Genomic DNA, 23874 nt, shown 5'->3' on the forward strand with positions numbered 1-23874 from the left:
ATTTATTTTGCTCGTCTTCCTCTTAATTTTGTGGATATTTGTCCTTTCATTTTAGCATATAGATCTAATATTAACTTAAAAAAATGGAGCTTAAGGGAAACCAGAATAAGTTGTTCAATTATCCTTGACATTTCAGTAGCACTGAAGTGTAAACTTTTTCACAGAATTCACAGCGTGTCCTCACCTTACTAGCTTAGCTGTTCAGTTCATGTCAATAAATTTGTCGGCTCTGCTCCTCAGCAGATGCAAATATTCAGTTATTTGCATAGTTGAAAATGAAGTCTGATTTGTGAAATCCCTGAATTCGTCCATGTTCTTGGTTATGGAAAGTTTTCTCAAAACTATTCCCATATTCTGAAATATTTCCAGTAGCTTTGCTTTTGGTGCATCTATACTATTTCCCATATTCTTAAGAGTTTTCATTAGCTTTGCTCCTGGTACATCAAATCTTAGCTTTCAAATACGGATTTTGTTTTCTCACTCAACGCACAAGTAGTGTGGGTTGGGCAGGAAGCAGAGTGTCTGTCTTAAGGAACCCATCATGGAGAAATAAAGAGGCTGACTAATATTTCTAATTCATTAGGAACAGTACAGTGATGGAGGAGTGGAGAGGGTGCAGGTTGGATGGATCTGTGGTTGGGCGTTTGTAGGCAAGACGGGATCAGGAAGGCCCTGAGGGGTAGGCCAGAGTTGGGAATCGGCAAGAGAACTGTTAGTTGGGCCTGTATTGGGAAAGAGTCTAGGCCAAATGAAGATGAGAAACCAGTATAGCATGTAGATCAGGGTAAAAATCATCCAAATAATGGAGTGGAGAATTGACATGGATCACTTAAAATGATACATATTTTACTTAGTGTATTAGCCTGTTAGGGCTGCCATACTATAAATCCCACAGATTGGGTGATTTAAACAACAGACAACTTATTTTCTCCAGTATCTGGAGGCTGAATGTCCAAGGTCAAGGGGACAGCAAGTTTGGTTTGTCCTACGGTCTTTCCCTTTGGCTTACAGTTGGCCGCCTTCTTGCCGTGTCCTCACATGGCTCTTCCTCTTCCTCTGTGGGCGGGCATCATTGGTGTCTCTCTTCTTTTTCTTTTAAGGACACCAGTCAGATTGGATCAGGGCCCACCCGAACTCTCATTTTAGCTTAATCACTTCTTTAAAGGCCCTATCTCTAAATATAGTCACATTCTGAGGTACTAGGGGTTAGGGTTTCAACATATGGGTTTTGAGGGGACAGAGTTCAGCCTATAACACTTAGAAAAATGTATTTTAAAGCTACATCAAGTATGAAGTGAGTCTGTGATCCTAGAGTAGTGGTTTCCAAGCATTTAAATGCAAATTGTGAGGTTCCACGACGTCCCCTTGAATTTCTGATTTAGTAGGTCTGGGAAAGGAGCTGAGAACTTGCATTTGTAACATGTTCCTAAGTGATGCTGACGTTGCTGATCTTAGGACCTCGCACTAGTGGGCAGTTAGGGAAATTTACCGTACGGTGTGACCTGCTGCCATCTTGAAAGAAGGAAATGGGGATTCCATAGAACTGAATTCTGCCAATAACCTGAATAAATGTGGAAGAGGATTTATGCCCAGAGACTCTGGAAAGGATTGAAGAGCCTAGACTTTGGCCTGTGGGGTTCTGAGCACAGAATCAGTTGAGCTACCCTATACCCTGACTTCTAACCCACTGAAACTGTGGGATAATAAGTGGGTGGTGTTTTAAGACATTCCTAGTGGTGATTTGTCTTGGTAGCAATAGAGAACTAACAGAAGAGATCATAGTTATTCTGTAAAAACCATGTGGATAGATCACTCTCCCAAAATATGTGGTTATTCTATACGCATAGGTTGGCTTACATTTTATTGAGTCTTAAAAGGCAAAATAAATATCTCATAAACTATTTCCCAGAGTATGTTCCATGGAGAAAGCTGCATGGTATATATCTCTCTTTAGAGGAGTCACAATACACATTTTCACATAAAGGCTCTGCTAAGTCCTGCAGGAAAAAAAAATAATTAATTGATTTGTCTACCTCAATAGTTTTTTATTTTTACAAATTTATTTGACCACTGAGTTCTTTAAAAATAAATGTTTGCGAGTCTACCACCTAAAACTCATTAAAAGCATAGAGTCTGCTGCTCTAGGGACTGTTGATATTGGGACTCTTTCATGCTAGCCATGTAGAAAATAATTCCAAATCTCATTTCCCTGGGCTCAAGTCCTGGAATGTCTATTTTAAGAGATAACATTTTGTTTTCTAGTGAATTTAATAAAAAAATAAATTCCCTCTCCTCACAGTCCATATCTAGATGTTGCAGATACCTACACGCCAGGCCGATAATATAAATGAGCGAAGTGGGCTGATGGTAAAAGAATAGGAAGTCATGTGGCTCATGCATACATATTAGAGTTTTTCTGTAGTAGATATCTCTAGGTATGGTGGCATCTGAAGATCTTAACCTTTATTAGGTATGGCCAAGTTTCTTTCCCAGGTACTTACAGCAGTTTTCGCTCCCACCAGAAATATTTAAAAAGTTCCATAACATTTTATTTCTTTAAAATACAAAGAAATCATTATCTAGCAAGTATAATAAAGCATGTTAAATCAAGTGGCAGGTTGGGTAGACATGTATCTCTTTTCTTATGGGATAATTTTGTTTATTTGAAATATTTTATAATTAATTATAAAGATTTAAAGCAACGAGAAGAGGAATAAATCAGAATGCATAGAGAGTTTTGGAGACTGTGCAAGCTGGAGAGCATGACCTACATAAAGCATGGATTCTCTGCTCCGCTCGAGCTAAACATTGCCATGTAATATGGCATTGTGAGATCTGCTGAGTTTTTAAGAGAAGCCTCAAATTTGAACTTTTCTGTGAGGATTTCCAACGTTGAAAATAAGGGGGAGACCAAATGAGACACATTTGTGCCTGGGATTTGGCTGGTGGGCTTTTGCTCCTTTTCCCTAAGTCTTTGAAGGAGTTGCTCTGGCCACACTCTTCCTCCCTATAAGAAGTGCGGTTCTGAGCTCCTTAACATCTAGAATAAAAAGCCATAAGCATTCTTGGCTTGAATGGTTTTTTGGAAACCAGAACCAAACAGATCGGCTTCAGTAACTTCCTTTTGTCCACAGAATGAAATGAAAACATAGCCAAGCATTTAAGCCCTGTTTTACTTTTCTTTTGCTTTATTTTTGACTGCTCTTTCTGTTGTACCCTTTGTTGAGGCCAAACTGAACTTGTTATCTTCTAGGGAAGGAGTATAACAAAAATTTAGAGCAGAGGCTCTGGAATTGAACTTACCTGGGGTTGAAACCAGGCTTCATCATTACTTGCTGCATGACATTGGGCAAGATATTCCATTGGTCTGATCCATGTTATCTTTACTAGAAAATGGGGACAATCATTTTATTTCGTATTACAGGTTTGTTAAGAAGACAAAGTGGGAGCATGTATACGTACAAGTCCTAAGAACGATGCCAGTCACGCAATAAGCATCTGGCACATGTTACCTTATGTTATCTTCTGTAAAAGTGGGATGATAACAGCATCATTATGAGGGTGGAATTAGATAATATTTGGGGAGTGCTAAATGAGTGCCAGGCACAAATAGTAGCTAGAGTTATTCTTTGCGCTTTCCCACCTATCTGTACATATGCCAGTCTCTCTGATTTAAAGTTCTTTTCCAGTGTCTGCATGTTCACATTCTACCCATTTTCAAATGTCATTTCAAATGCCAACTCCTCCAGAGAGTGGTCATTCACTCATTCAAAATATATTTATTAAGAACCCTCTTCTGAACCCATATCCTTTTATCGTGGCACTTTCACTTTTATTCTTGTAGCGTGTTGGTTTTTTTAAAAATAAAAATGTCAGTTTTTGGAAGGCAGGATATATTTTTTATTCATCTTATGTCTCCCACCCTAATGCAGGATTAGACACAGAGTAGGCAGTCATTTTTTTTTTCTTTACCAAAAAAGCAAGTAAACCTTTATGGAAATTCTCCTTCCCTGACGAGGGGATCTAATGGCAGATATGCTTTCATCAAAAGACACAGGAATTCAGTCATATGAGATCATGCTCACTGAGAAATGGTACCTTTAAATTTTTCTTTTTGCTACCTATCTTTATTCACAAAGATTCCCCCCTCCCCCCCCCACATATCCACAAAGATCGACATGTCCAAACAACCTGAACTATTCAGAGGCTGGGACTTTGTATCATCAGAATTGATAGGATAACTCACTTGTAAACATCTCAGTCAAGAAACCAGAACTGCCATTTAAAAGCAATAGATTAATATGCTTAAAACTTCCTAAATCATTTAAATTATTTGGTAATTCCTTGACAAAATAGAACATTATTTTATCCTATTGATTAGAAAATTTCCTGGTTGCAGGAGGGTTACATTGACACCTCTCTCCCTAATTGGTTACGTGAATTTGAATAAATCACCTTTCTAGATATGATTCCTTATGTGTGTAAAGGGACAGTTCGTTACCTTGAGACTGTTCACTATCTTCACACTGTCCTAATCTGTGAAAAGCAAATCTTGTAATTGGGAGCTCATTTTTACCTCATCTATTCCTTCTAAAGAGAATTTTAAAGACTATTTGGAAAAAGTCTAAGGGCAAGGTAAAGGAAGAGAAAGGAAAGTCAGACTTATTTGGAGGGGGCTATCTTGGACAAGATAACGGTACCGACTGGAGCAGCTGTGGGTTGTCAGAAAGGGGCTAGGAGGATATGAATTTGAATGGATGATGTTGTGGGTTGTGCCTTCACATGGAACAAGATGTCAGTGCCACCTCGCTTTGCCTCGAAGTTTTAGGAGAGGCCAAAAGGCTGAGGGCACTTTTGGGGACTCTCACATTCTGAAGTGAGGTGCTCGGCGACCTAGGTGGCACTTGCAAAGGGGGTGGTCAAAAATAAATTTTCCTAGCAACAGTCCATCACACATCCATATATCACAGAGGGTGAGGCTGAAGAGGCTGAGAAAGAGGATTTATTGGAGAAAGTGGTCAGTGTGTTGAATTATTCTCCTCCGCCAACCGTGCCCTGAGTGAAGGCCATGGCTAGAAGGACGTTTTCTTTTTACTTTAAATCCAGGGGAAAGTTTGTGCCCTTTAGAACATGAGGGGCTTCCATGGTGGATATTTGACTCATGCCTGAAGAAAGCTGACCCTGCATCTTCCTGATTATAGAGGAACGAAGGCTGTAATAGAAGCAAACTGCATTTCCACCAACAGTGAGGCAAAGGTGAGGTTTCTCAGAGACAAATATGGAGCCCATGGGTGGTGATAGAGACTTTCTAAAACCTGTCTTGCCCAAGAAGACTATTGGACAATGAACTCCAATGGATGGTTGCAGGAAACCAGCTGGAGGAGAGGCTTGTATGTGCCACTGGGATTGTTGACTTGCTGTCCTAGCTCCTTAGGGTGGGAGGCCTCTGAGGTACTTGCCAAAGTTTCCCCATTTCCATCCGGAGAAAAAGGACTAGCTTTGCACATCTGCCACGTACAGGACACCAGTCCCACATCCTCCAGTTGAGTGAGACACATTCTGAAGTCTCTCCTCTTCTTTGCAGTGCTCTGACCCATATGGGAGAGGAAGCAGGGCAGGCTTACCATATCCCATTCCTCACTAGGGGTTCCAAACCGGGGTCAGATGTGATCTGAGGGAGAGGAGAAGTTCTAAACTGAATTTTGATTTTTACACTGAGCCAGATAGACTTACTTCATTTTAAACCAGTCCGTGTTTTTTAAAAATGCCCCAAACAAAGCTTCCATGTATTTAATGTGTAGTAGTGACTGGAAAAATCGGGGGGTGGGGGGGGGTCTGTCTGGGATTCCATCCAGAAGGGGGAAAGAATGAGTCAATGAAGCCTGTTTAATGAGGAGCAGTAAGACGAATATAGTTGCTTTCATTATTGAATGAGTCCAGCTCCCAGTCAATGCATCAGTTATGACGGTTTATGAGAAGAGTAAGGATGGAATTCAAACAAGTTTTTACTTTTGATTATTAACTGAGCTTTTAAAATATACCCCTGTTCTGAAACCGATTCACATGAGACCCTGGATTTATTAGAATTATATATATAAGATCAGACAAATGGATTAGGTGGTCTTACCTGTCTCCTCCAAAACCGTGTTTCCATGATTGTAAGAACTGACATGGTGCTTTGGAGTGAATCTAGGAAAGAGACTGCTAAAAGCTAAATACCCTGGTGTGGAATTAAAGTATCTTCAGACCAGGGGATCCCTGGGTGGCTCAGCGGTTTAGCACCTGCCTTTGGCCCAGAGCGCAATCCTGGAGTCCCGGGATCGAGTCCCACGTCGGGCTCCCTGCATGAAGCCTGCTTCTCCCTCTGCCTGTGCCTCTGCCTCTCTCTATGTCTATCATGAATAAATAAATAAAATCTTAAAAAAAAAAAAGTATCTTCAGACCAGTGTGTCAGTATATATTAGGATTGAATTTCATGTGGGAATTAGATTCCAAAGTTACCATGGAAAGCAAAAATCTGGCACATCAGGAATTGCCCCTGAATATTTTTTTTTTTTTAAGATCTTTTAAGCCATTCACAAAATACACCTAGTGGTTTCTTAGGAATGTGAGACTATATTTCTTGGATAGTTCATCACCCATTTACCTGCACATGGTTCAAACTTAACGTTAGATGCCATATCCTCTGGAAAGCCTTCTCTCTATTTTTGCCGTAGTTATATGCTCCAAAGATGGTCTGAAATTCCTTCTTCTAGCAGTTAGCACACTCTACTTTATTGTGACCGTCTGTTTATTGTTATACGATGTTTAACGACAGAAGAATATCCTAGTGCAAAGAACCATATAAACATTTTCAGTTTCTCAAGGGATGACTTACTTTTAAGAATAACACCTAGCATTCCTGGAAGGAATACATTCTGGATTTGGTAGCCTCATGCTCTGGATTTGGATTATAGCTACTTAAGAAGATGAAAATGAAAAGGTGAAAAGGAAAATGATATGTTTTTAAAAATTGAATGTTTCCAAGTCTACACAATTAAATAGCTTTTACAGCCTGATTTCTTTCTTCCTTTTCTTTTTTTCTCTGCTAACTTTGCTTTTTTTTAATATTTTATTTATTTATTCATGAGACACACACAGAGAGAGAGAGAGAGAGAGAGAAAGAGAGAGAGACACAGGCAGAGGGAGAAGCAGGCTCCATGTAGGGAGCCTGACGTGGGACTTGATCCCGGGACTCCAGGATCATGCCCTGGGCCGAAGGCAGGTGCCAAACTGCTGAGCCACCCAGGGATCCCCTAACTTTGCTTTTGATGGACGTACTCTTGCCTTGAGATTGGCCTTGGGAAATCAGCAATCCAGCTAAAATCTAATCCTCTAATTCTTTAATAAACACTTATATGTAATATTTGACTCATACAAAAGAATACAACTTATATTTAAGTTATGAAACATAATAATGCAACAAACCCTCATGAACTCACCTCCCCACTAATAACTGGCACATTAGCAACAACATTGAAGCTACTTACATTCCTTATTCTATTTCTTTGCTATCTTTGACAGCAATAATATTTAGCATTAAATTGCTATTTAAAAAATATTACTGCATATAAATAATATATATTTTTCTTATTTTTGGCTATATTCAATGGTATACTATGTTAGTGTTTTGTGACTTTAAAAAAGTAATATTATGCATATGAAATTCATCCAATATTGTATGTAGTGTATATTGGTAGATAGTTGAGTGTGTTGTATATATTGATTTATTTTCACTGCTAAATAATATTTTATTATATGAGTATTCTCTAATTTATTCCCTTTTTGATGGACACTTTTTTTTTTGACACGGGGTTTTTAAAATCAATTTCTTTGCTACATAAATACCTATCACCATTTTTGAACATCTTGGGGAACATTGCAAGAGTGTTTATAGGGTATGACTGTGTTTTGATGGGGTTCAGGACATACTACCCCTAAATGTGGCATCTTGGCATATTACATATTTTAAGCTGAAGAAATTTGGGAAGTGGCATGTGCACAAAAGCCCTTCCTCTGAAGGGGGTCATAAAACTCTTAGGTGATGGGTGCTGTCCCTATAAGGAAAGGAATATCCTTATCTCCAAGATACTGCGAAGAATCTGAATGAACAGGCCTCTCTGTTTCCCCCACTTTATTATATTTACTTATACTCTTTCTTTTGCCCTTGCACATTTTTCCATGTCTCTCTACTCTCCGTCAAACCTAGCATAAACATTCAGATTTAACTGCTTCTTTGGGTCTTTGTTTCTTTATATAGGTTCCTGTGTCTTGTGAACCTTACACTAAATAAATTTGCATGCTTTTCTCTGTTAATTTGTCTTTTGTTACAGGTGAGAAATTAGCAAGGTAGAGGAAAAGGATGTTTTTCTCTCCCATATCGTATATATCTATATTTGCATATGTATATCTATATTTGCATAAATACACACATATAGGAATGAAATGATTGAGCTGTGGTAAATTCGTATGCTCAGATTTATAGGAAGATGTTAAAATGTTTTCCTGATTATATCACTTTATACTTCTATCACTTTATACTTCTATACTTATTTTTAAGTTCCTTTTGCTCTTGTCAGCCCTTTATACTCTCAGATTTTAAAAGTTTTTACCAATATAGTAAGCATAATATTAATTTTACCATAATGGAATTTCATTGAGAATCTTTCATAGTTTTCCCTTATTGGCCATTTTTTTTTCTTCTGTGAAATTCCTGTTCATATCATTTTCTTATTGATTGTAGAAATCCTTATATATTCTGTAAATTAATCTTTTGTCACTATGTCATTATAAATCTATGTCATTATAAATCTATGTCATTATAAATCTATGTCATTATAAATCTTGTCTCCTCATTTATGGCTCTTTTTTTCTTTTAGTTTTTCTAAAAAAATTCTATTTTCATGAACAAAAATTTTTAATGCTGAAGTTTTCAAACTTATCTTTAAAAGGAAAGATGGTGAAAACCTGGGTGGCTCAGTGGTTGAGTGCCTTTGGCTCAGGTCATGATCCTGGAGTCCCAGAATGGAGTTTAGCACTGGGCTCCAGGCAGGGGGCCTGCTTCTCCCTCTGCCTGTCTCTCTCTCTCTCTCTCTCTCTGTGTCCCTCATGAATAAATTAAAAAAATCTTTAAAAAATTTTTTAAAAAGATGGATACTTTTAATGTTTTGTTTGATAACCTTTCCCTTTTTTGAAGACATGAAGATAATCTACTAGATTTTCTTCTAAAAATCTGGAAATTCAACCTTTTTATATTAAATCTTTAGGCTGTGATAGATTTTTGTTTGGGGTGTGAGGTAGCGATTTAGTACTTTTTCCCTGAAGAGTAACTAATTTTGCCAGTTCCATTTATTGTCTGGCTTCTAACTGATCTTCAGTATCATGTCTTCCATATAACAAGTGCCCTTATTTGTAAAAATAAAAGTAAGCTAAATTATATATGAACATTCCCTTGATTTTGAGCTTCTGGAAGGCAAGATAGTGTTTTTGGCAAAGTGTCTATGGCAAGAAAAGAGAAGAAAAATCAATCAAAATTGATCTCTATTGGGCCCCTCAGTGGCTCAGTTGGTTAAGTGTCCAGCTCTTGATTTTAGCTCAGGTCATGATCTCAGGGTCATGAGAGTGAGTCTCAAGCTGAGCTTCTGCACTGAGTGTGGAGCCTGCTGAAGATTCTCTCTCTTCTTTCTCTGCCTGCTGCACGCATCAGCCCACACTCGGTGCTGTCTCTCTGTCTCTTAAAAAAATTGATCTTTATTAAGATCATTAAATGATAAATGACAGCATAATACTTTTGTTAAAAAGGTTTTTTGTAACTTGTTGTTTACCAAAGTTGATATTCCCCTAGAGGAAATCTTAAAAAAGGTTTAGAATGTCATAATAAAATTTGCCTGAATGTGTAGACTTTTAAATTTTGAATCTTGGGAGAATTTAACTCTCTCTAGCACAGATTATAGGAACAAACCAAAATGCTTAATATTTCTAGAGTATGGAAAATTTGAATAAAATTCAAATTGATTGCACATAGATCCCATAACTTCAAACAAACATTTATGGTTTTAGGTAATAAAACAGTACATTTCTAGATAGCAGATTTCTCCTGGTTCTTTTTAACCTGATAAAAAGAACTGGGGTGTGGTGGGGGTGGGAGGGTAGCTGCTTAAGTTAGAAACCTTGCATGGAGCTTGTTCATGAGAGATGCTTCAACTGACTACACAGTCAGAATCTTGGCAAGCTTCAGAGAAGCAGTCAAACTTAAATGTGTTTTTCTTAGAATGGATTTGTTTTTATAAAGTATGTTCCAAATTGACAGTGTTTAGAGAAACCACAAGTTCTGGGGCAGTTCTGCCCTTAGTAGGCAGTAGATTTAGATTGGGACTCTTTAATTTCTGAAGTATTTCCATTCCTCTGGATCAATCATTTCTCTCCCAAACCAAATGAATGTATTTGCTGAGTGATAAGATGACAGGTTTCATCTTCCTCCTATGTTGATGAGATGGGATAGACTTCCTGGAAGGTATTTTGTCTTATTGTCTCTTCTTTGTGTCCCTGGTACCAGCAACTATTTTACTACCTCTTTTTTTGGGCCCTTCCCTGTACCTCTTTCATTCCAAGGCTCTCACAGGCTCCATTCTCTTCTGTCTGGTCTTCCAGAGAGCATTGGGAGACTTGAGATCTCTTAGACCTGGGGGACCCTTCCTATAGAAATAATACAGGAGGCTCAGTTAAATTTTAGAACTTTGGATGAACAACAAGTACTATTTTAGTATGAGTATGTCCCTAATATTGCAAGGAACATACTTACACTAAAAAAGGTTTTATTTTTTAAATCTGAAAGTCAAATTTGGCTAGTATCCTGCATTTTTATTTGCTATGAATCTATAAACTTTCCCTTTCACTCCAACCAGAATATCCAAAAACAAAAACAACAACAGCAACCCCCCCCCCAAAAAAAACCCCAAAACAAAAAACCCACCACTTAAATCACCTGATCTAAGCATATGCTACTTTCAGCTTTTCTAGTTTTAGAGTCCCTTCACAATCTCTACAAAAGTAGCCTGATGATTTCTGTCCATAAATATGGGAATAGGAGAGAAGAGGGGACAACTTCCTTTCCATCTTCTACTGAACTGATTGAATCCTAGCAAAGTCTAATTCCTTTATTGTTCTTTTGCCTGTTTTAGATTTCTCTCATGGCCATTGGGTCTTTTCCTTGTACTACTCTCCATTATGTGTCCTAGACACTTCTCATCTATTGGAACTCTCTTTGGGAAGAAGGCTGAGGATAAAGCATGGAACAGAACAGTGGGTCTGTAAAGGGACTGGATGTGAACTGTGATGTGAGTATGGAAGTTATGGAGCCAATACCACTCTTTCTTCCTAGTATTCTGACTGCTGATATTACTCTGGAAATAGGTCAAAACTTTGTGAACTTTAGATTAAAAAAAAAAAATCCTTCAGGTTGCTGCAAGTCTTGACCACTCCTGACCAAGTTATATTATTATCAAGAATTTAAATGCAAATGATTTTATTTTGGAGGTGGTTTGGCTTATATATCATTTGTAGTACAAGAAGTGATAAAATGAAGTAGTGTATAAAGCAGATCAGTCTGTAAAATAAAACATGAATTTGAATCTGTGTCCAATAGTAAAAGCAAACGCAGTATTTAGGTCCTAAAAGAGGGTTTTCAGTGGCTGTGGGTAGTTGTTTCTTCATTGCAAGGGGAAATAAATATGGAGAGTCTGAAAAACCCAGTTTTAAATAAATCACCATACTAAAGATGTACATAACACAAAATCTTTTTAAAAATATTTAAAGGAAAGGAAGAACTTGTTTTCAATAGAGTCTCATGAGATTTATATTTCAATACATAGAAGCATCCTTCCTTTTTATTTTTCTATACCTTCAAATGAAAGATTTCAATAAAAATCCAGTGGGACTCCATGATAGGGCCATTTTGATGTCATTATGTTCTGTCATTATATGGGAAAATAATTTAAGGTATTTCATTAGATAAATGCCTTGATGGGATTACAAATGGTTTGGAAGGGTGATACATTACATTAAAAAAATCAGTACAAGGATATTGAGAGAATTATCATGATAATGCAAGTTACTTTCACTTGAAAAAACAAATGCTCCTCTCTGTCAAGAAAATGTAGTTCTTATTTCACAATGAAATTCATGATAATTGGAATTATATTTTTAAAGACGATAACAATATATTTACTTGGCACCAAATCTTCAGCCTTAAAGTCAAGCAGAAAATGGAATAATTGACAATGGCTATTTAGACCAAAAAGCTGCCTTTATTTGAGTTAATTATTCAGATAAAATAAAAGAACCAAAGTCAGTCATCACTCGATAGTTGGAGAAAAATGCTGTCTGCCCTTTGCAGAACTTCCACAAAGGCCAGTGGCTCAATCAGATGCTTGATAAGCTCCAGATAACATCTCAACTTCAGGACCTTATCTTAAGTGGCTGCATTTTTTTTTTTTAACTTTTGTTATTTGTCTACCATGCATTAGCAACTGAACTTGAGTCAACTGAAAAGATTTAAAAATAAGTCATTTATATGTGATTTGGCCCTCTCAGAACAAGTAGAGTACATTGTTTTATTGTGTCTGGCTCTAACTTAAGGTTTAAAGCGGTGGCTTTCAGACTTGAATGTGCTCAAGAGTCTCCAGGACGCCTGCAGACTTCCTTGGGAGATTTCCTCTTAGTGGATCTGCATTGCTGTTGTAATAGAATTTTGACTGTTAACAAATAGATGATTCTGATGCTTATGGTCTAAAGATCTTACTTTTTTAAAAAGAAGATTTATTTGAGAGAGAGAGAGGGAGGGAGAAAGCTCATGAGGAGAGGGATGGAGGGGGGGCAGACCTCAAGCACACTCCCCACTGAGCGTGGAGCCTGTGGCAGGGCTCCACCCCAGGACCCTGAGATCATGGCCTGAGCCGAAATCAGGAGCCTGCCATTCAACCCAATGAGCCACCCAGGCATCCCTGAAGATCTTACTTTGAGAAACACTGACGTACTTTCAGTTGTTTGCTACATTTGCCGTTCTTCTCTGCCTCTGCTTAAGCCCTAAGCAGCCTAAGACAAACATGACCTGGGTGTAGGATGCGGGATCAGAACACATTGCCTTTCATTCTAATCTGTCCCATTCCGTGCATTTCCATTAACTTCAGCAAATATTCATTATGCCACAGAGGGGGGATAGACTAAGTACTTGAACCAAAAAATGCATTTTGCTATTGAACTTGCAAACTTGAAATATCTGTATAATAAGGTAAAATAAAGAAAGAGAACTTATTTTGTTCTCTAATGTGTCCCAGGCACTTAACATAATGCCTATCACTTCACACACGCTTAATAAATAGTTGCTGAATGTTTAATGAACAAATAACAAAGCAAAGTAAAATGAGAGGATGTAAAGACGTAAGCAACATTCTGGAGTTATATGGAGCAGGGTAGGAGGTTAGTGATGGGGTTATTAATATTCCTAAAATAGTTTCAGTCCTATAATTTGCTTCCTTGCCAACACTACTCCTCATTCCTCTCATGTTACTACTCACGGAATATGATAATCTCACCAGCTCGTAGGATCTTTAGTGAGGATTTTCTGATCTAAGTGTCTAAAACAGGCACTGTAGAAGAATGGGTTGGCCATTGGAAGCTCCGTGGCCTGATCTCAGATCTACCAGCAAGATACCATGTGGCAAAATGTCCTAATTTCCCTGTTTTGGGGGATTGGAGGGATGATACAACCTGCCAGGTTCACAGAAATGGTAGATGATTGTTGAAAACAGAGCTAGGGAAGTACTTTAACAGTTGAGAGAGGAAAAAATGAGATGTAAAGTTAGGAGTTCCTTAGAGCAGACTTCACAAAAGTATTACCCAGGTGACTCTGTCACCTCCGTCATGTCCTTTAGCTGCTTAAGACCTTCCCATTATGTTCCTTTCTTTTTCTGGAGATTAACTTCCAAATTTCCACACTCTTTCTTTTAACTCTTAGACAACCCATTATGTCGAAGCCGTTTCTATCGAGGCTTAAAAAAAGGAATCAGCTCTCTGAAAATTTTAGTGGGTTGCTTTACTTACATGTTTACGTTTTAATAGTTTTTCCAATTAGAATCTAATCGAAATGATTCTGATTATAGAAATTTCTGGTACTATGGTAGACCAAAGGAATACATTTCTTTTTTTTTCTTTTAAGGAATACATTTCTATACCTAGACCTCTTTAATGTTCTAAAATAATCTAATCTGTTCATTCATTTAAAAAAATGTGAGTACCTGTGCCAAGCTCTACTTTAGGAGCTAGAGATGTATCTATGAATAATACGGGAAAGTTCTGGCTTTCATGGAGCTTACATTCAGTAAATAAGGAAGGAGGTAAGGGAAATATCAGCCAACGACAAATACCCTGCGGAGGTTAAGCAGGCCGGTGTGATAGAGAATGACAGGGTGCTTCTTTTAGGCTGTGTGGTCACAAAAATCTCTCTGAAATGCTGACATTTAAACTGAAATCTGAACCATCAGGGGAAGTCAGCCAGATAAAGATCCAAATGAGGAGGATCTCTAGAAGGGAACACCAGCACCTCAGTACTAAGGCAGGAATGTGCTTGGAGGGTAAGTGGGGGAAATAGGGACGTTGAAGTGGAGAGCGATAGATCAGAGGGGAGAGGTAGGCGTGGTCCAAACTGTGAAGAGCTTTGCCAACTGGGTGAGAAGTTTGGGTCAGGTTTTAAGTGCAATGAAAGGACATTGGGGATTTTTAAACAGGAGAGTGTATTGTATCTTAAAAAGGTCAGTCTGGCTCCTTTGGGGAGAATGGCTTGTGGGAGGTCAAGAGATAAAGCCGCGAGACAGGCTGGGAGGCTACCACACTGTCCGGGTGATAGATGATGGTGGCTTCAGTGGGATGGAGGGAAGTGGTTAGATTTATTATATGTTGGTTTGGTGACAGAGTTAATGGAGCTTGTTTATGGATTAAACGTGGTAGCCCCAGGAAGGAGATGACATACACTGTGCCCTTGCATCATACGGTTTCTGCCTAGGCACAATGAAGGTAACTTTGGGAAATAAATTATCTTTGGCGATTTTGGCTGCCTTTTGGTTGAGCAAGTTATTTTTCCACCTGGGCACTTTATTAGTCTGGGTGGGTTGCTACAGCAAAATAACATGCCCTGGATGGCTTGAAAAGCAGATTTATGTCTTACCGTTTTGGAGGCTGGGAAGGCCAGGATCCGGGGCTGGCTGATTGAGTTCTTGGGGAGAGCCCTGTCCTTGGCTTGCAAGTAGCTGCCTTCTATCTCTTTCTCTTCTTATAAGGCTACTAATTCCATGGGAGGGCCCCACTCTCATGACCTCCATCCAACCCTAATTACCCACCAAAGGCCCCATCTCTGAATATCATCGCACTGGGGGTTAGGGCTTCAACCTATGTACTTTGGGGACACACAATTCAGTCCACAGTTGGCACCATAAAGATAATCAAAACTGAGTACGTCCTTGTCAAATCAGAACCCCTGGCCAGTTATTCCTGGTAAATTGCCAGCAAAGATTATACTAGAATTACGTGCCTAAGATTGCTCTGTCTATTGTTTTCTACGTCTTCTTATCCAATGTTATTTAAATCAGGTAGATTGTTTGTGAGAACTCTCCAATCTGAGATTCGTAATTTTGGGCAACGTCTGTCATCACTAGAAATATGAATTATTTTTGTCGACCGTTGACGTTCAGATTTAAACACCAAGAGTCTTTTGAACAATTAGGGAAAGAGGAGAAAGTGGTCACAGGACACTTGTAGGAACCCCACTGTTCCTGAATTCCACCTTTGCAGGTTTGCAGCACTCTCAGAATTTATGACATGCTGCGTGAAACGGCCCTAACTTCGAAAACCTCTTCCAGCCTCCAATAGGCAGAAACAGAGATGGTCTGTATACCTGCTGGCAATTTCTATGTCTTCTTTGGAAAATGTCTATCAGGTCCTTTGCCCATTTTTTAGTTGGACTATTTTTTGTTATATTTGTTATTGAGTTCCTTGTATGTTTCAGATATTGACCCCTTATCAGATATATAGTTTGCAAGTATTTTCTACCACTTAGTGGGTTGGTTGTCTTTTTATTTTGTTGATGGTTTTCTTTGCTGTGCAGAAGCTTGGTTCAGCTGTCAAAAATTAATGGACTATATCTGCATGCGATTATTTCTGGGCTCTCTATTTTATTGATCTACGTATCTATTTTTATGCCAATATCATACTGTTTGGATTACTCTTTGTAATATAGTTTGTAATCAGAAAGCGTGATGTCTGTAGGTTTGCTCTTCTTTCTAAGATTGTTTTGATTATTTGGATTTTTTTACAGTTCCACACAAATTTTCGGATTGTTTTCTAGTTATGTGAAAAGTACCACTGGGATTTTGATTGGGATTGCGTTGAATATGTATATTACTTCGAGTAGTGTGGACATTTGAAAAACACTAATCCTTGCTACCCAGGATCATGAGATATCTTACCATATGTCTATATTTTCTTCAGTTCATTCATCCATGTCTTAATGTTTTCAGATCTTTCATTTCCTTGATTAAATTTATTCCTGAATATTTTATTCTTTTTGTGCTATTATAAGTAGATTGTTCTCTTAATTTCTATTTCTGATAGTTCATTGTCAGTGTATAGAAACAAGACTGATATTTTTATATTGATTCTGTATCCTGCAACTTTACTGAATTTGTTAGTTCTAGCAGGTGTGTGTGTGTATGTGTGTGTATAGTCTATAGGGTTTTCTATATATAATGTCATATTATCCACAGAGAGTTTTACTTTTTCCTTTCTGATTTGGATGGTTTTTATTTCTTTGCTTTGCCTAATTTCTCTGGCTACGACTTCTACTCCCATGCTTAATGAAAGTGGCAAGAGTGGGCATCCTTTTCTTATTTCTGATTATAAGGAAAAACTTTTCACCATCGAGTATGATGTTGGATGTGGGCTTGTATATGGCATTTATTATGTTGAGGTATGTTTTTTTCTATACCCAGTTTGTTGAGTTTTGTTTTTTTTTTTTTTTTGGCATCATGAAAGGATGTTACATTTTGTTAAATGCCTTTTTTGCATTGATTGAGATCATATGGTTTTATTTTTTATTTTGTTATTGTGGTGTATTTTATTGATTGATTTGTGGATGTTAAACCATCCTTGCATCCCTGGAACAAATCCTGCTTGATTTTGGTCTATGATCCTTTTAATATAGCTTTAAAAAAAAGATTTTATTTATTTGACAGAGAGAGAGAGAGAGCAAGCAAAAGCAGGGGGAGTGGTAGACAAAAAGAGAGGGAGAAACGGACTCTCCTCAGAGCAGGGAACCCTGGGATCATGAAGTGAGCTGAAGGCAGACACTTAATTGACTGAGCCACTCAGGCTCTCTAGTTTTTTTTTTTTTTTTTTTTAAAGATTTTGTTTATCCACTTGAGGAGTTGGGGAGGAGTAGAGGGAGAGGGACAAGCAGACTCTGTGCTGAGTGTAGAGCGTGATGTGGGGCTTGATCCCAGGACCCTAAGCTAAAACCAAGAGTCAGACATTTAACCAACTGAGCCACCCACATGCTCTTTTTAATGTATTGTTGAATTTGGTTTGCCAATATTTTGTTGAGGTTTTTACATCTATGTTGATCAGGAATTTTATTTTGGCCTGTAATTTTCTTTTCATGTAGGGTCCTTATCTGGCTTTGGTACAGGGGTAATACTGGCCTTGTAGGATAAGTTTGGAAACGTTCCCTTTTCTTCTATTTTTTGAAAGAGTTTGAGAAGGATTGATATTAATTCTTCCTTAAATGTTTGGTAGAATTCACCAGTGAAGCCATCTGATCTGGGACTTTGCTTTTTGGGGAGGTTTCTGATTGCTGATTCAATCTCCTTTCTAATAATTGGTTTCTTCGGATATTCTATTACTTCATGATTCAGTTTGGGTAGGTTGTATCTTTCTAGGAGTGTATCCATATCTTTTAGGTTATCTGTTGACATATAGTTTATGGGCATATAGTTGTTCATAGTAATTTCTTATAATCTTTACTATTTTGAAGTTATCAGTTATAATATCTCATCTTTCTTATTTTATTTGAGATTTCTCTGTTTTTTTTTCTTAGTGTAGCTACAAGTTTGCCAATTTTGTTTGTTTTCAAAAATAGCTCTTTCTTCATCTTTAAAATTTTTTTTAGTCTCTATTTCATTTATATCTGCCATGGTCTTTGTTATTTCCTTTCTTCTACTCACTTTGGGCTTAGCTTGACCTTTTTCTATTTCCTTCCAGTGTAAAGCTAGGTTTATTTGAGATCTTTCTTCCTCTTTTTAAAATTTAGGTATTTATCACTATAAATTTACCTCTTAGAGTTGCTTTTGCAGCATCATATAGGTTTTGGCATGCTGTAATATCTCAGAATATAGTTTTATTTACCTTTTGATTTTTTTTCTTTGACTCACTGGTTGTTCAAGAACACAATCTCCATGTATTTCTAAATTAAGAAAAATTTCAATTAGTCAATATATACATTATTAGTTTTAGATGTTGTGTTCAACAGTTTATATGTTGCATGTTATGAGCACATATTTGTAAATTTTCCAATTTCTTTTTGTGATTGATTTCTAGTTTCATTCCATTGTGATCATAAAAGGTGCTTGATGTGATTTTGATGTTCTTAAATTTTTTAAGACTTGTGACCTAACCTGTGATCTATTCTGGAGAATGTTTCATATATGCTTGAGGAAAATGTGTATTCTACTGCTCTGGGATGGATTGCTCTGTATATGTATTTTATATATATATTTGACTTGTATGTGTTCTATATATGTATATTTGATTAAACCTATTATTATTCACTCCAAAGGGTCTGTAGCAATAATCCTAATCCTAATTCCTGGCTGTCATTGCCTGTTTTGATGTGAATTTATGGAACAATAGCTCCTACCTGTCTCATCTCTATCTGCTGCCCCAAGTCTGGCCCAGCTCACTTCACCACTTTCTCCTTGGTTATTAGCAGTTCAAAGAGTGATGATATCACTTGCTTTTGAATAAATGACTAGGGGTACTTTGATAATGGCTTTTCAGTTCTCCACACCTGTGATTTGAATAAACCAAGAAACTGGGAGTTAGGGTTTATAGAGTGTAAGTCCACCCAGCATCTGAGTATCCACATCTAAATTCTCTCTCTTCTTTGAATTCCTGATTTAAAACAATAAAAAGTCAATAAAAGTTAAATAATGCCTGAATCTATCATAAGCTGGAAACCATTTCTGCTATAACATGTAGTATTTATATTATAAAGGAATCTTTTTGAGGGGCACCTGGGTGGCTACTTGGTTGACTCTTGATTTTGGCTTAGGTATTGATCTCAGGGTCATGAGATCAAGCCTGGCATCAGGTTCCTTGCTCAGCAGGGAGTCTGCTTGAGATCCTCTCTGTCTCCCTCTGTCCCATCCCCCACCCCCACATCTCTCTCTCTCTTTCTAAAATAAATAAACAAATCTTAAAAAATTAAGAAATCTCTTTTGTATAATCGCAATAAGTATCTTACTTAAAATATTGAACATTAAGAAATCCATCAGAATGATCTGAATGGATAAGGAGTTGATCATACATTCATATTTGAACCTAATATTTTAGCGACCTGGCCATGGAACTAAAACAGTTGCCCCTTTGGCATTTCTTATTGGACATTCCACAGGTATTTCACATCACTATGTATGAAAGTGACTTGATTGCTGGGTAATGTAGCATTGTGTATCATCTAGATTTCTATCTCTTACATACCCCTTAATATCCAAAATCATATCCAATAAATCACTGACTTTAAATGATTTCTTTTTAATAGTTTTTGAATGTTCCCTAACCATTGTTCCCTGAGCCTGCCACCTCAGGCTCTTCAATTTCCATTTTCATTGACTTAGTTCAATTCTTACTTTTATTACTTCAATAAGGTTCTATTTGGCATCCTCATCACCAGTATGATCTTCGTTTCAATGAGATCTGTCATGTATATTTTCATTGACTGTTCATGTATATTTCATTTATTTTACTTATACTTATCCTGGCTTAAAGGCAAATATTTTGTCAATAATTCCTCTAATTAAATGTGTGTGTGTGTTTGTATACATTTACATGGGATGTATAGAGTATACTAGTATAAATGTTAACTTGTATTACTTTTTGGCATATTTGGTATTAAATAAATATTTTATTTAGTATCTTGAACAAGTGCATAAATGGCTGAAACCATAATTTTAAGGTAAAAGAAAAATATAACTACAACTGAATTCTACATGGTACTTTGGACATAATTTTGTAATTTTAGTTTCTGTGTACATTGTTATTTAAAATAGTATATAAGTAGGGCTATCTGGCTGGCTCAGTTAGTAGAGCATGCAATTCGATCTCAGGGTGTGAGTTCGAGCCCCAACTCACTCACATCTTCATTTAAAACAGAAGATCCTTTGCAAAGCATCATTAAATTATCCTAAATTGAGTGTACTATCTTTTTTGTTGTTGTTTTTGAGACTTTGATGGAAAAAGTTACATGCTTTTCTGAAATCTTCAGACCCAAAGAAATATAATAGCCAAACATGATTGTTTTAGTTCTTAGTGATTGGTATGATAAGAAATCACTTTTCATGATTGACTAAAATCTCAATAACTTACATTAACTTGTGTTAAAAAGAAAACAATAAATAAGAATGACTAATGGGCATCTCAGAAGCCACAGGTCTATAGTAGAAGTAGAAATCTCCATATTCAAATTTCTCCTCTGCATTTCCCAGACCTCTTGAAGTTAGGCGAGGCCATACAACAAGTTCTGGCCAATGAAATACAAATCTGGGTGTTTTGTAGGGAAGAGCCCATGCATGATTCTCTGTCTTTCTCTCTTCCTCTGGCATCTGAGGAAGTTTTGTGATTCAACTGATACACTACAACAGGGGAGAACCTCTATCATTTTGAGTCTCAGAGGGATGCTGTAGAGCATAGCTTTCTTGCTGACCTGTGTGGAGAACGTAGGTTGGGAGGAGAATACATATTTGTTATGTTAGAAGATTTTTAAGAAAAGATTTATTTATTTATTTGAGAGAGAAATAGAGAGAGTGGGAGAGAGCAAGGGTGGGGAGGGGCAGAGAGAGAAAGAGAGAGAGAGAGAGAATCATCAGCCGACTCCTCATTGAGAAAGGAGCCTGACATGGGGCTCAATCTCAGAACTCTGAGATCATGATTTGAGCTGAAATCAAGAGTCAGATGCTTCACCAACTGAGCCACCCAGGTGCCCCAAGTTACTGAGATTTTGTGGTATTTATTCCCATTGAATGATTGGTCCTTTTCTTTTTTTTTTTTTTTTTGATTGGTCCTTTTCTAATACAAGGACTGTCAGAACCCTTGAAAACCCTTTCCTCCAAACTTTCTTCTCCCTGGGCTTTTCCACAACAGTAGGTAGCACCATATCATGTTAATACATTAAAGAATTTTTGACTCGTCTCCTTTCAAATTTTTAAAATTTTAATTAATTAGTTAATTAATTAATTAATTTGCTTTCTTCAAGGTCATTTTATTATTTTTAAAAATTTAATTCCAGTATAGTTAACATGGAGTGTTATATTAGTTGCAGGTGTATTATATAGTGATTCAGCAATGCCATACATCACCCAGTGCTCATCACAAGTTCATTCCTTAATTCCCATCACTTATTTTACCCATTCCCCTCTGGTTACCATCAGGCTGTCCTCTGTAGTTCAGTCTGCTTCTTGATTTATCTGTCTCTTTCTTTTTTTCTTTGCTTACTTGTTTTATTTCTGAAATTCCACAGAGTAAAATCATATGGTATTTATCTTTCTCTTATTGACTTATTTCACTTTGCATACTACTCTCTAGCTCCATCCCTGTTATTGCAAATGGCAAGATTTCATTCTTTTTTATGACTAATATTCATTCCATTGTATACATGTACCACCTCTTCTTTATCTAGTCATATGTCAGTGAACACTTGGGCTGCTTCCATATCTTGGCTGTTGCAAATAATGCTGCAATAAAAAAAAGAGGTGTGTGTATCCTTTTGAATTAGTGTTTTTTTTTTTTTTTGGGGGGGGGTGTAAATCCCAATAGCATGATTACTGGATTGTAGGGGTAGTTCTATTTTTAACTTTTTGAGGAACCACCATATTATTTTCCATAGTAGTTGCACCAGTTTGCATTCCTATCAACAGTACAAGAAGATTCCTTTTTCTCCACATTCCCGCCAGCACTTGTTGTTTCTTGTGTTTTTGATTTTAGCCATTCTGACAGGTGTGAGACGATATCTCATTGTGGTTTTGATTTGCATTTCCCTGATGATGAGTGATGTTGCACATCTTTCCACATATCTGTTGGCCATCTGCAAGTTTTCTTTGGAGAACTGTCTCTTCATGTCTTCCGCCTAATTTTTAATTGGATTATTTGTTTATGGGTGTTGAGTCATGTAAGTTCTTCATATATTTTGGATACTAACCCTTTGTCAGATCTGTCATTTGCAAGATCCTTTCCCATTCTATAGGTTGCCTTTTAGTTTTTTTGATTGTTTCCTTTGCTGAGCAGAAGCTTTATATTTTGATGTAGTCCCAGTAGTTTATTTGCTTTTATTTTTCTTGCCTCAGGAGAAATATCCATAAAATTTTATTACCCTTTCCTTTTCTTTTTTTAAGTAGGCTCCATGCCCAGCATGGAGCCCAATACAGGGCTTGTTGCCCAAATTCCTTGGTGCCCCAATTCCTCTATTTGTCTCACCTCCAGACACACAATCCATTGGTAAGTCCTGTGTGCTCTGCCACCAAAATATATCCCCAATATATTTCTGATGTTTTTTTTTCAATCCTACGCTGGACCAAGTTGCCATCATTACTCTCCTGGGTTGCTATAATAACTTTGTAACCGGTTACCCTGTTTTTGCTTTTGCACTACAATGGTTTTATATCCACAGGACAGCCTAGAGATCTTTTAAAAATATAAATTGGATGTTTCTTTCTTGCTTAAAACCATCGATGGCTTCCCATTGTGCTTAGAAATACCTGCCCAATCTAAAGCAGCATCACCCCACTCAGACCAGTATCATTAAAGCCCTCTTTAGTTTGTTCATAGCAGCAAATGCTGACTGAAATGGTTTTTTAATATATTTGTTTACTAATTTGTCTTCTGCCTGTTAGGATAATTTAAATTTCATTACAGCGGTTAGTTTTTCTGTATGGGTCATTTTGATATTCCTAGTAACCGAAACAATACTTGGCACAGAGTTAGAACTCAGTAAACATTTGTAGAAAGAATCATAAATTATAAAGGAAAATGGTCTAGGGCATGTTTGCTAACCTTAATGCTCTATTTCTCTTTTTCTTTTATTTTCTGTTTCTACTTTCCTTTCAAATTTATAACTAGAAAATTAAAATCTACCACAGTCAGACTCCAGGCCCTAGGAAAGATTTAATTCAACATCACATTAGCCAGAAAGAATAAATGAGGTGAAAACATTTTGTTGTGTCACTTTTCCAAAACAGCTTTTAAGAACACAGAGTCACCACATGAAGCTATTTTTGTGTCAATTACTGCTGCAAAAATGAAAAGTTCTATTGTAGTCTGTGAATATACTTAAAGTGGCCAAACAACTCTAAATTTATTATGGATTGTGTTCTACATAGTCAGCTTAAATACCCACACTATCTTTGAAAAACCTTCACTGCTGCGGAGACACTTTTATAGGATTGTTTATTATTCACCATGATGGGGCTAAACTCTAGGGTGTGGAAGCCTTGTGATAGTCCTGAGGCATTATGGAAATCC

The 23874-nt window shown here is 37.2% G+C and overlaps 2 long non-coding RNA genes across 5 annotated transcripts in view; one reads left to right on the forward strand and one right to left on the reverse strand.

Annotated features, from left to right (window-relative positions):
• The window catches only part of LOC111094249, a 95188-nt gene that overhangs the window by 38637 nt on the left and 32677 nt on the right, over positions 1–23874 (forward strand). For all 4 annotated transcript variants that reach the window (XR_005384858.1, XR_005384856.1, XR_005384857.1 and 1 more), the window contains exon 3: positions 11220–11375. This is a non-coding gene — a long non-coding RNA (uncharacterized LOC111094249). The remainder of the gene's footprint in view (positions 1–11219; positions 11376–23874) is intronic.
• Positions 1905–6819, reverse strand: LOC119867856. The gene is made up of 3 exons (XR_005384860.1): positions 6647–6819; positions 3304–3386; positions 1905–1997 (listed from the first exon to the last, which is right to left on the reverse strand). It is a non-coding gene; the product is annotated as an uncharacterized LOC119867856 (long non-coding RNA).

This window comes from Canis lupus, chromosome 36 (assembly GCF_011100685.1).
Source record: "Canis lupus familiaris isolate Mischka breed German Shepherd chromosome 36, alternate assembly UU_Cfam_GSD_1.0, whole genome shotgun sequence".
NCBI lineage: Eukaryota > Metazoa > Chordata > Mammalia > Carnivora > Canidae > Canis > Canis lupus.